We start from the raw sequence: 10,615 nt of genomic DNA, 5'->3' as shown, positions 1-10,615 counted from the left end.
AGCCATAAGTTGTTCTAACATGCATGAAAATGGTACAGATGGATAGATTGGATTTTTCTGATCATTTATCATATATAAATATTTTCATTTGGAGTTACGGTTTATTTTCTATGAATTTTAGAAGTTTAGGGCATTTTTTGGAATTTCCTGATTAAAAATAAATGCAGAAATTGTAATACTGCGTCAGCATGACATCATGCTGACATCAGCAGGTCAACAGGGGCCGGTCCAGGTCAAACCTAACACCGGGGCCCACATGTCAGTGTCTCATCTGGTTAACAGGGTAATTAGCACTAATATTTTGACTAACCTAAAATTAAAATAGGGCGGGGCCCACGTGTCATTGGCTCAGAGGAGGTCAAACCCGGTGGGTTTGGGTCAAACCCACCGGCAGTTAGCCACCGGTGACCAAAAGCCAGGGCGGAGGGCTTCGGGAATCATCGTGTGGCGTCGGATCGACGCGCGGAAAGGTGCTTTCGAAGGCTGGGAGTGTGCCGCGTCCGTTGGTACCAGTGGGTAGTCATGGGGGCACCGGAGCTGACGGCGGTGAGCACATTCGCGGTGGCCGGAACTCGGTTGTGCTCGGCGAGGTGCTACGGCTTGCGGGCGAGCGAACTGGAGCGCTGGGTAAGATCTACGAGACGTCAGGAGCTCGTCCATGTGCTTGGCTTGGTTAGCAGGAGTGACTAGCAACAGCGAGCTTCGTGGCGGCGGAGGCGAGTGCCCGGCCATTGCGGGGCTGCTGTTAGAGGACGGGAACAGAGGGGGCGGCCACGGGAGGAGGTGTAGGAGCTCACAGGGATGCGGTAGAGAAGGTCAACGTGCTCGGGGAAGCGTCGGAGGCGACGGATTGACGACGGCGATCTCGGGCGCCCGTCGGTGTAGATGATGATGATGGCGTCACTGCAGTGCTTCCCGGCTTGCTTGGCTCAGTAGAGGTGACGAGGACGACGGCACGGAGCTCATGGGCACGTCGGAGGGGCGAGGGGGTGGCTGTGGCCGCGGCGGTGCACGGCGGCGCTCTCTGACGCGTTTGGGTGTGAGGTGGGGAGAGAGCAGAGAAGGGGAAGGAAGCTGATGGAGAGTGAGAGAGCGGTCGGGGGCTGCGTGGCGACTCCAGGGTCCTCCAGGCCGCCGAGGGGGCACGCAGGCAAGGTGGATGTGGCACGGGCGCGTGCCGGCGCACGGTGGCCACACGCCCGGCGTCCTTCTGTCGCGAGGAAGACGACAGGGGGGAGGCAAGTGGGCTGGGCCGGCTTCGCCCAGTTGGGCTGCTACAGGAGCAGGCCAGGTAGGTGCGGGTAGGTTTCTGTCCTTTTTCTTTTATTTCTGTTTTCTAATTCTGTAATTGTGTTCTGGGCTTTATTAAAAATGCCAGGGCATTTCCAAAAATCATGAAACTAATCAGGGCTACTGTTTAGAATATATCCAACAGTAAACATTTTAGTTTACGATTATTTGAGCATTTAAATTATTTAATAGCATTTAAATGCCCAAATGCAAATACTATATGATTTAATTCAGAGCCCAAATATGTCATGGAAAAATGTGCAACACCTCTGGTTATTGTTTCCAACATTTTTCCATAAATGATGAACATTTTTTAAAAGCCATTTGGAAACACCGAGAATATTTTAGTTGAACCTAGTGAATTCCTTTGATGCTAGGGTTTAGGCAATCCCCATTTCAATTTTCTGCAAAATTCAAACATGATGCACACATGAGGCTAGCCTAGTGCATTACCAGAAGCTAGGGATGTGACAACTAACCCCTACTAAACAAGAATCTCCTCCCGAGATTCAAGACGTGAGGTAAGATGAAAGGGGAACACAAAGTAACATAATCTTCACGATCCAATTGTTCTTCTCGAAGATGTTGATTCATTGCATCATCTTGATCTTGACATCTTTTCTTTCGAGAGCTTCATCCAACTATGATGATGGAAGAGAGGGAAACTCTACAGGATTGATCTTCTCGAAGATCGAGCTATACAAGATCAACTCGCGGAATGAGATGTTGAAACATCTCGAGTTGAGACACAAAACACATCGAGAGGGATGGAAGAACAAACGATGAGATTTGATTTGGTGGCAAAAATCCCACGCTTAGATAATATGGTGCATGGGTTCCAAAGCAGCGAGGAGTTAATTGCCATGATTCCATAACGTGGCACCTTAGGGAAGGTGGCTCATAGAAATATCCCTTAAGTGGCAGAAAGAATTACTTTTGATACAAAGATCATTGAAACTCTTTATACCAGCGTAAGGCAATTTACAAATGATCGTTTGAAAGAATTCAAAAGAATAGCACACTCAATTTGGAAAGGAAACTATGGTTATAGAACAAATCGGCAAATGGAAGGCACATTCCAGTTGATACCAAGGATATAACCTAGTGACTGAGCGTGCTTTCAAGAACTTGAGCATTTCCATGTTCATCAAGGTTTTACCAACATCCGTGCTGAGGATCCTGGCAACACATCATACTACCATGATGAACGGTGATGGAGGATGCAGGTGCAAAGGAGGACATCACTTTCTCAGATTTTTGCTTAGCAATGCCAAAGAAGCAAATCTGGATGATCGACCGAGAGACATTTAGCACTCCGCTTGTAATGTTCTCCTTGATGCACTAGCATACCCCGTTCATAGATATGGTTTGATATCTAGAACATCAAGTAAAAGGTCGGACTTCGGAAATATAAAAATCCATAAGGAACAACTAGGGAGCAAATCCTACGAAATCCTTATGGGGAGGTGGCCAACTTCCTCAATCAAGTTACTACAATAATAGGTCTTCCGGCTGGGTGTGTTGGCCACGGCATCCACTTACCGGGTTACGAAGACCAATATTATAGCTATTGGGAGATGTTCCAACCATCATATCTGCCTGAGATTCAGATCTGGTTGGTAACAGGATATTTCAGACAGCATGTCCGGAAAAGGAAAGTTTGCAACACAAACTGACGAGATGACGTTGCGAGATTCTCGGGAAATGAACTACGATAGCAAGCTCCAAAACATGAGCTGGTTCTGCTACAAACATGTGAACACGTTGTCCCAGACAAGCATTTACCACGTAGTAGTCTTATAATAAAATACTACCGAGTTCGGGTGGGGAGTCCATCAACGAGGATATCGAAGCCTTGTGCATGAACTAGTATTCGCACAGCAACTCCTTTTCCTTGAACAAATCAATCAGTGGCTTGGTGTGCTAGGAACACATATGGAATGGAGGTAATTAATCTACCAAACCATAGAATACTTCGCACGAATGCATCACTGACTTGGGATGATTCCAAAGGAAGCAAAAACAAGCTCCCTCGAATTCACGGCGGCAACTTGCATCGATTGCACGTGAATTTAGAGGAAGTCACTACTTTCATCCAAACATATACTTCATGAACGGAGCATGAAGAAAATGCTTACACAAGTTTCCAACACTAGCTGGATGTTCAACATGAATCATGGAGGAGACAAGATGCTGCTGATGGGCTCAACAGCAACTCATCGTTCCATATCACTGGACTTCCACCATCATGTGAACACGGTGATAGCATTGGCCAGATCCAAAAGATATAATGGTGTATGCTCGAGGGATCAACCATGAGTAAGACAACATTACGAACACCATTGGTCCTGATTTGATTTGACGATAGCCCATACTCAAATCAAAGTTTGGACAAGACAATAGATCCAACAATTGATCACGAGGATCAATCAATGAATATAACATCTTTCTTCAACACACATACAAGATATCCCTTAAGATGAACTAAGCCAGGCAAGCTTTTATCTTCCAACTCTCCAAGTTGTTGTTTAGCTTGACCAACTAGCTCAGGGTTATCCAACACAGATTCTTGGAGAATGGGTGGTTTGGAGGAAAACCAACATGATCACGAACTCAACATAGCGGTCAGGTGACAACCTGGTAATACATCCGAGAAGATATTTGGAACATCACGAACCACCGATATGTTACTAAGCTCGAGAACGATCTTGCTTTTCAGGGCAAGACGATGTGATCAAGAGAGTAAGGGTTTGACAAAATCCTAACTCGTTGATCGAAGAGTGCACCAGAAGTAAGGACTAGGTAGCACGATCAATCCTAGAATAGTGATTCGATAACCAACACGCTAAGAATGATATTAATGTCCATAAACTACCAAGCAACACGGTTGCTAGGTGTCTTGATTTCACACATCACAGTTCACTTGTCAGCATTCCGGTTACAACCAACACGGAGACCGAGAGATGAATAATGATGGCGAGAAGTATCACTACATCAAGAATTCATGAGAGATTGTGCAATTCTCACGTCATTCTTGATATGAAAGAGGGTGACATTCCAAGGTAGAACAGATCAAAGGCTAGATTGGCAATTTGATTTGCGGAATACAACTACTTTGACCCAATCCTCGAAATGGATGAGGTACTGGAGTTTGTTTCTCCTAGTCATTCCGGAATAGAATGGCTTGACGGACCACAAGAATAATAGGCATCGATAACACAGATGCACAACTAGTCCTGACTATCAATTGATAGACAGAGGTCAGAATGCAACTAAAGAGAACAACTCAAAGGAACATATAATTTTCTGAGTTGTGGACGCATAGGTTAGTATGTCGAACAAGTTCAACATATTTCTTCCGGATAACCCACGCTGAAAGGAAGGACTGGCAGATTCACAATGTAGAATGGAGAACTCATCAAGAGCACTCTTATTGTGATCTTTTGGTTCAAGAACTTCTACCATAAGCAGTTCATGGTATTTGGAAGAAGGATATACCACAGACCTCGAGGACTATCGCAAAGGTTACTAATATCCTAAGGGAACTAGCAAACACTACCTACACGGATTAAGTAGAGTGAATCTTGGGTCAAGAACCCAATAGTAGGATACCTACGACTAAATGGCATCATGGGATGCTTTCGAGAATGGTGGCTAGAATCATCACACTGGGGATGCAAGCATTGCTAGATTACTAAGTGGTCCTCTAAGACACCTAGGGTCATAATAATAACTCCAACATATATGTCAAGGCAACAGAGTACCTCAACTCAACGATTAGTGTGCTTAATCTGGCCCAAAGGAACATCGAGAACGGAAAGAAGGGATTTGCAAATGCATCAGATTATTTAGAAGCCTGGGATGATTCGGACAGCATAACGACTGTAAATGCTCAAAGGATTTGAGACATCCTGCAAAAATGTTGGCATAACCACTTAGAAGCACAATATCAAGGTTCCGAGACCAACTATGAACACACAGAAGTAGTAGAAACTGAACTGGGGCTTGTAACCAACAGTCCTATAAGTTACTACGGATTAGTAACACGTGATCCTGATAGAAGATGAGAAACCTAGTTCTTAATCCCCGTAGAAGAGAAGAGGGTGACTCAGATCAGAAGGGCATAAGGTATAAGGAGTAAAAAGAGCCTTACGTTCCCTTCCACAATCAATTCCCTTATATAACTAAAGCATTTCTAGACTCGACTTCGACCAGTTTGGCTTGGTAATCCTACAGGCAGTCAGGCTCTAATACCAAAGCTGTCGGGACCCCGATTCCAGGTCACATCGATCTAGCCGGTAACACCTCATATCGCTTTGTGGCCTCACGCACGGTATTCCCACGGGTGTCGCCTTACCATGGCCCGGGACCGTTTGCGCCTTTTGGCTCACGTATATGATAGTGTCGCTAGCATCCATATGACAGAGAACCCGGGCCGACATGACTAGTCATGAACCCAAAGTGGCACTAACTTACGAGGACAGGCATACATGAATCAACATCGAGCATGTCGGTCAGCAGCGTGTGAATCCGGGCTGTAGCACTCGGCTAGCAGGACTCCGGGAACCCGGGCTGTAGCAGGCTAGGCAGGACTCCGAATGTCACCGCGTGACATTTCCCCGAAGGGACAGACACAGGAACGATATGAAACACATGCCGGCCAGTCAAGTGTCCAGAGCAGTAGTGCTGGGCTAGCAGGACTCCGGTGAACCGGGCTGTAGTGGACTACTATGGCTCAAGGAGGCACTAGACTACATTTCCCCATAAGAGAGGCTGCTAAGGATAGACAACTAGATTGTCGGATCCCACACATACCAAGCATTTCAATCATACACACAATATGCTCGATATGTGCAAATACAACATGGCATCACAACAAGACTCTACGACTTAGAGTATTTATTCATTAGGCTCCGAGGAGCGAGATAATACAAACATGGGTCTCATGACCCAACATTCAGAGCATACAAGTCAAAGCACATGCGGAAGCTTAACATGTCTGAGTACAGACATCTATAAATGAAAAAGGCTGAGAAGCCTGACTATCTACCAGATCCTGCCGAGGGCACAAGATCGTAGCTGAGGTATCAAGCTAAACGTCGAAGTCCACACGGAACTACTAGCGAGACTGACGTCTCTCTGCAAAACATAAAATAAGCAAACGTGAGTACAAATGTACCCAGCAAGACTTACATCAGAACTATCTACATATGCATCGGTATCAACAAAAGGGGTGGTGGAGTTTAACTGCAGCAAGCCAGCTTTGACTCAGTGGCTAACCTGAACTACGACAGCAAGCAACTCTTTTGAGGTGGCGCACACGAGTCCACATATTCACCATATCAATACTCCACTATGGATCCGCTCCCGTCTCCCTACGAGAACGCTATCCATAGCACTCACGTTTATCTTGCGCATTTTAGAGTATCCACTTTCACTTGTCTATGAACTGTACAGGTAACCCAGAAGTCCTTTACCGCGGACACGGCTATTCGAATAGATGATGTTAACCCTGCAGGGGTGTACTTCGTCACACACGCTCTCGCCACTTACCACCATGTACACGTCGTGTACCTCGGCAACCTTCAAGCGGAAGCCTGGCGAGGGAGTCGACCACGACCTGACTAACCACACAAGTCTCTAGTCCAGGTTTATCGCCTATTCGGGTTCCATCCGCAAGGAGATCCGGCAGGGGTGTCGCTCAAGGCCCCAAACGATGTGAACAGGGTTCCCAAGCCCACCTCGACGGATGGATCTACGCTTGGTACACCGTGCCACGGTGCCTAGTCTGTCCCAAGCCCACCTGTACCGGGTACCACTTGGTAGACTACTAACACAAGCTACAAACACCAGAAACTAGTTGCAACTCCTGGACAGAGATCGAGGCGGTTAATAAGCCGAGAGGGGTCGAGTTACCGGAACCCAATGTGTGGTAGTAACTGTTCATGGATCACAAACACAGAACTCAGTTCCTGAGGACGGTTTCAATGAGACAACCCACCATGTACTCCTACATGGCCTCTCACCGCTACCTTTACCAAATCGTGTTCACACCCTTAGCTCTCACACAGTAGGACATGTTCACCACTTTCCAATTCATTCCTGATGAATTAGACCTGACACAACTCTAAGCAATAGCAGGCATGAAAAACAAGCATGAATGAGTAGGCACATCAGGGCTCAAACAACTCCTACTCATGCTAGTGGGTTTCATCTATTTACTGTGGCAATGACAGGTCATGCAGAGGATAAAGGGGTTCAGCTACCGCATCAAGTAACAGATGAATCGTTGTTGTCCTAATGCAGTAAAAGAGGGCTGGAGCGAGAGAGTGGGATTGTATCGGAATGAGCAAGGGGGTTTTGCTTGCCTGACACTTCCGAAGATAGTATAGCTCTTCATCGGTGTCATCGATCGCATCGTCGAAGCAACGTCTACTGAGAGGGGACAACACCGGCAAACAGAGAAGAAACACGATCAATGCAATGCACAATATGATGCATGCTATGACATGGCAATATGAATGTGTTTTGAGCTAATGCAACTAGCAACATATTAAATGGAGTTGGTTAGAACCTTAGGTTCAAATTCAAACTCCATATGTGAGGGTTTAAATGCCATTTATATGATTTGGCCTAAACAGCAGCCATAAGTTGTTCTAACATGCATGAAAATGGTACAGATGGATAGATTGGATTTTTCTGATCATTTTTCATATATAAATCTTTTCATTTGGAGTTACGGTTTATTTTCTATGAATTTTAGAAGTTTAGGGCATTTTCTGGAATTTCCTGATTAAAAATAAATCCAGAAAATGTAATACTGCATCAGCATGACATCATGCTGACATTAGCAGGTCAACAGGGGCCGGTCCAGGTCAAACCTATGACCGGGGCCCACATGTCAGTGTCTCATCTGGTTAACAGGGTAATTAGCACTAATATTTTGACTAACCTAAAATTAAAATAGGGCGGGGCCCACGTGTCATTGGCTCAGAGGAGGTCAAACCCGGTGGGTTTGGGTCAAACCCACCGGCGGTTAGCCGCCGGTGACCAAAAGCCAGGGCGGAGGGCTTCGGGAATCATCGTGTGGCGTCGGATCGACGCGCGGAAAGGTGCTTTCGAAGGCTGGGAGTGTGCCGCGTCCGTTGGTACCAGTGGTTAGTCACGGGGGCACCGGAGCTGACGGCGGCGAGCTCATTCGCGGTGGCCGGAGCTCGGCTGTGCTCGGTGAGGTGCTACGGCTTGCGGGCGAGCGAACTGGAGCACTGGGTAAGATCTACGGGACGTCGGGAGCTCGTCCAAGTGCTTGGCTTGGTTAGCAGGAGTGACTAGCAACGGCGAGCTTCGTGGCGGCGGAGGCGAGTGCTCGGCCATGGCGGGGCTGCTGTTAGAGGACGGGAACAGAGGGGGCGGCCACGGGAGGAGGTGTAGGAGCTCACAGGGATGCGGTAGAGAAGGTCAACGTGCTCGGGGAAGCGTCGGAGGCGACAGATTGACGACGGCGATCTCGGGCGCCCGTCGGTGTAGATGATGATGATGGCGTCACTGCAGTGCTTCCCGGCTTGCTTGGCTCGGTAGAGGTGACGAGGACGACGGCACGGAGCTCATGGGCACGTCGGAGGGGCGAGGGGGTGGCTGTGGCCGCGGCGGTGCACGGCGGCGCTCTCTGACGCGTTTGGGTGCGAGGTGGGGAGAGAGCAGAGAAGAGGAAGGAAGCCGAGGGAGAGTGAGAGAGCGGTCGGGGGCTGCGTGGCGACTCCAGGGTCGTCCAGGCCGTCGAGGGGGCACCCAGGCAAGGTGGAGGTGGCACGGGCGCGTGCCGGCGCACGGTGGCCACACGCCCGGCGTCCTTCTGTCGCGAGGAAGACGACAGGGGGAAGGCCAGTGGGCTGGGCCGGTTTCGCCCAGTTGGGCTGCTACAGGAGCAGGCCAGGTAGGTGCGGGTAGGTTTCTGTCCTTTTTCTTTTATTTCTGTTTTCTAATTCTGTAATTGTGTTCTGGGCTTTATTAAAAATGCCAGGGCATTTCGAAAAATCATGAAACTAATCAGGGCTACTATTTAGAATATATCCAACAATAAACATTTTAGTTTATGATTATTTGAGCATTTAAATGCCCAAATGCAAATACTATATGATTTAATTCAGAGCCCAAATATGTCATGGAAAAATGTGCAACACCTCTGGTTATTGTTTCCAACATTTTTCCAGAAATGATGAACATTTTTTAAAAGCCATTTGGAAACACCGAGAATATTTTAGTTGAACCTAGTGAATTCCTTTGATGCTAGGGTTTAGGCAATCCCCATTTCAATTTTCTGCAAAATTCAAACATGATGCACACATGAGGCTAGCCTAGTGCATTACCAGAATCTAGGGATGTGACAGCCAGGACGCGCAGCGTCCATGTTTCCTCTTTGGTGCTAAAGAGGCAGGCGCAGGCGCGGAGTACCGAGGCGTATAGCAAAGGTTTCCATAACAGTGCAACAAGACCAAGACGAGCAGGCCAGCAGGACGGAGGTCACCGTGGAGCCCAAGACGGCGTCATCACCACAGCCTTTAGCAGGCGAAGACCACTTTTGTCAGGATATCTTGTACTAGCTATCCCCTTTCAAATTTGCCCACCGTTGTTGGCTCCCTTCCCCCTCAATATTTGGGGAGAGGACCAGGGCCTATATAAGTGGAGCTAGCCACCACAGTAGAGGCATCTGATCCAGAGGAATCGAGACCCATGCTAGTTCCCAAGCACAAGAACACCTCAACCTCAGGAGGCTGTTCTTCCCCTTGTACTGTTCATCATCTGCCCAAGAGGCAATCCACCACCACACACGCTGGAGTAGGGTATTACACCACAACGGTGGCTCGAACCAGTATAAATCTCGTGTCTTTCTGTGTTGCGAGTGCGTCGAGTTCGTTCGCGAGATCTTATTGAGCTAGGGCGTGGATCGGTAGGAGGGGAAGATCTTCACGCGCACCCCAGAGTTCGAACCTTAAGGGTTTTAGCGGAACCCGAGATCCGACACACGCTCGTCGCGCTCCCATGGACGCACGGGCCACGCTCCTCATGGCACACGAGCTTCTACACTACCGCCCGGTCGACAACCTCTACGAGGACTGGCTCGACCGCATCGCCGAGCTTGTCCGCGCGGCAGGGGGCTCCCCTGTGCCGTCCCTCTCTCCGCCGGGCCCACCTCCAGCTTCAGGCGACGCAGATCGCGGAGCGCCTCCACCACCTCTGCCCCAAGATGGCGCCTTGGCGCCAAGGCGTGTGGCTCCGCGACGCGATCCGCCGCGTGCGGCGCCCGCGCGTGAAGAAGGAAGCTGCC

This window comes from Aegilops tauschii, chromosome 7 (genome assembly GCF_002575655.3).
Source record: "Aegilops tauschii subsp. strangulata cultivar AL8/78 chromosome 7, Aet v6.0, whole genome shotgun sequence".
In the NCBI taxonomy this organism is placed as follows: domain Eukaryota; kingdom Viridiplantae; phylum Streptophyta; class Magnoliopsida; order Poales; family Poaceae; genus Aegilops; species Aegilops tauschii.
This window is presented reverse-complemented; position numbering follows the sequence as displayed.